The following is a 3,738-nucleotide window of genomic DNA, read 5'->3' as shown; positions in this document are numbered from 1 at the left end:
CATTTTACTTAAAGAAATGTTAATAATTATAGTGAATAAAAATACTTTTAATAAAAATTACTAATTCAGTTCAGACACAATCAAAGATTATCTTAATCAGAACTCTGAAAGAAATAAACACTTTATCTTTGTTCCCACATTTACTAAAAGTATACAGCTTACGGGGAACATGATTAAAATTCAACTTAAAGATGTTTTTAATACTGTCAAAGACTAATAAACTTCAGAAAGTCTAGCAGCTTTAAAATGAAAAACTGATTTGGAATGAACTCTCCATAGAATAGATATGAAATGTCCCTAGAACAAGGCCAAATGCAGGTGTTTACTATACCCTACAGTTCTGTGAAATAATGCCACATGCTAGTTTGCTTCAAATGTAAACCAAGGTTTTTGTCTTACTGAAATTACCAAAAAGCTTTCATTTCTTAATGCTGACACTCAAAACCACAAGTAAGGTAACTTCTTTATTCAACTCATGCGTATCTAGCCTTAAAACCATATTTCCTATTGAATGAGGTCCATTCACTGTCTCAGATCTCTTCTGGAGCCCTGAAGTGTTGATCTGAACTAATTTCTTTCTAGACATGTTCCAAAATTCTTCATGTGAGTATCTTTTGGCTTTACTAGAACCTCAATCATCCTTTTTTTTTTTGGGGGGCGGGGCATGGTTTTCTTGTGGTTTATTGTCAGCTATCTTCAGAAAGGGATATAAGAAAAAAATCTGTATGTTTTATGCATGTCTGAAACTATGTTTATTTTGACTTCACACTTTATTAAACTTTACTGGGACTAAATAAGTAACATTACTAAAAAGTCATTTAATCTAAGAGATTTGAGTGGCACTCTTCTGTTCCATTGGTGTTTTTTCTTAGGGGTTCTGAATTTTCTGTTACTATTTTTTTGAGATAATTGTAGTTTCACATGAGGTTGTAAGAAATAATTCGGAAATACCCTTTACCTAGTTTCCATAATTGTAACATTTTGCAAAACTATGCTGTAATATCACAACCATAATATGGATATTGATATAATCCACCAGTCATATTCAGATTTCTTCTGTTTCACTCATACTCCTTGCATTAAATTCTGTACAATTTTATCACCTGTGTAGGTTCCTGCTTCCACTCCCACAGTCAAGACACTGAACAGTCCCAATGCTACAAGTATCCTTCCTGCAGTGATTCTATAACCACAACCACCTTCCTCCTACCTCGTGTTCCTCCTGGCCCCAATTTCCAGACACCGCTAATCTGTCCTCCATGTATAAAACTTTATCATTTCAAAATAGAATAGAATCATACACTATGTAATCATTTAGATTTTTTTTTTAATTTTTATTTATTTATGATAGTCACAGAGAGAGAGAGAGAGAGGCAGAGACATAGGCAGAGGGAGAAGCAGGCTCCATGCACCGGGAGCCTGACGTGGGATTCGATCCGGGGTCTCCAGGATCGCGCCCTGGGCCAAAGGCAGGCGCCAAACCGCTGCGCCACCCAGGGATCCCTATGTAATCATTTAGGATTGACTTTTTTGTTAAGCATAATTCACTGAAAATTCACCCAGCTTAGATGTATCAATAGGTTGTTCCTTTATGTTGTTGTGATTAACCATTCATTTGCCAAATAATATCGGGACTAATTCCTTTTTTAACTATTGCAAATAAAACTGCTTTTAACATTTGCATATAGATATTTTGTGTAAGCACAAGTTTTTATTTCTCTGGGATAAATGCCCCTGGATACAAGTGCTGGGTCACTTGATAGCAACGTGTTTAGTTTTTTTTTTTTTTTTTTTTTTTTTTTTAAGAATCTATTAAAATGAGCTCAAGATTGGTTGGTTGAGCTCACCTTACCTTACCTTGCCACCGGCAATGTAAAAACAATCCAGTATCCACATCATCATTCAGTGGTGTCATTATTTTCTTACTTTAGTTATCTCAGTAGATACACCATGTCTCATCATGGTTTTATTTATTTATTTATTTTTTTTTTTTTATAAATTTTATTTATTTATTCATAGAGACAGAGAGAGAGAGGCAGAGACACAGGCAGAGGGAGAAGCAGGCATCATACAGAGAGCCTGACGTGGGACTCGATCCAGGGTCGCCAGGATCACGCCCTAGGCTGCGGGCGGCGCTAAACCGCTGCACCACAGGGGCTGCCCTCATCATGGTTTTAAATTTCCATTTCCATAATAAATTTTTGAATTAGAACACTTCTTCACATGCTATTTGTTCTGTATATTGTCTTCAATGATAAGCGTGTTCATTTCTTTTATCCATCTTCATACTAGAGTTTTTATGTTGAGTTTTTGGTTTTTATACATTCTAGATACTAGTGCTGTGTTGGATACATGGTTTGCAGATATTCTTCCCGAGTCTGTAGCTTTTCTTTTCATTCTCTTCCCATGGGAACTCAGAGCAATTTTTGTTTTAATTTTAATCAGCTTCAAATTTTTATTAAACTTTTTCTTTTATGAATTATCCTATTATTATAAAATCAAGAACTCTTTGCCAAGCCCAAATCACAAAGATAATTCTATTATTTTTAAGTCTCTATTTTTGTGTTTTACAATTAATTATGCATTCCATTTTGAGAAGCTTTTTTGTATAAGATATGGGGTTTAAGTCGAGGTTTATTCTTTTGTTTGAATAATATCGAGCCGGATGTCAAATTGCTCCAGGACCATTTGTTGAAAAAGCTATCTTTCCTCAATTAAATTGCCTTTCACTTTTGTTAAAAATGAACTGAGTATATTATGTGGATATAATTCTGCTCCACTGATCTATGTGACCATCCCTCTATCAATAATATACTCTTAATTATTACTGCTATATATTAAACTTTATTATTATGGCAAGTAATCCTTCCAACTTTCTTCTTCATCACAAGATGTTTGGCTATTCTGGAGCCTATGACTTTTTAATTTAAATATAAGAATGAAATCATCTGTATCCACAAAACTCTTGCTAGCATTTTGATAGGATTCACATGACACCAAAATCCTGTAAGGGAAGAATTGACATCTTTAATGTGTTGAGTTTTTCAATTCATGAACACCACTTTTTGTTCATTGGGTCTTCTTTGATTTCATTTTTCAGCATTTTGTAATTTTCTGCACATGTATCTTGTAATGTTTGTTTTCTTAAGTGTGAATCTAAGTATTAAATTTTCTTTAGAGTGGTTATAAATGGCATAGTGTTTTCAATTTGTTTCCACAAATTCATTGTGAGTATATAGAATTGCCATTGATATTTGTATGTTTATCTTACTTTCTACAGCCTTATTAAACTGACTTCTCGGTGTATGAATTATTTATAGACTCCTTAGGATCTTCCATGTAGATTATCATGCCATTCACAAATAGAGATAGATTTCTTTCTTAATTTAAATCTGTTTTCTCTTCTATAACTAAAAATTCCAGTACTGTATTGAATAAGAGTGGTTAGAGAGGATATTCTCGCCTTGGCTCCAAATTTTGGGGAAAACATTTAGCCTTTCACCATTAAGTATGATAATAAATGTGAAATTTTGTACATGCTTTTTTTCTTTCCAATTAAGTCCCTTGTATTTCTTTCTCATCAGCTGAGAATTTGTCAAATTGCTGCTATAAAATATCTATAAACTTTTTTGCTTAAAGCAACACACATTTATTACCTTATAGTTCTAAAATTCAGGCGTCCTAGACAATTTGTTGGCAGGGCTGTGCTCATTTCAGAGACATTAAAAAACAACAACA

The sequence above is a fragment of the Canis aureus genome, chromosome 11, assembly GCF_053574225.1.
Source record: "Canis aureus isolate CA01 chromosome 11, VMU_Caureus_v.1.0, whole genome shotgun sequence".
Classification (NCBI taxonomy): domain Eukaryota; kingdom Metazoa; phylum Chordata; class Mammalia; order Carnivora; family Canidae; genus Canis; species Canis aureus.
Note: the sequence above shows the minus strand (reverse complement) of the source record.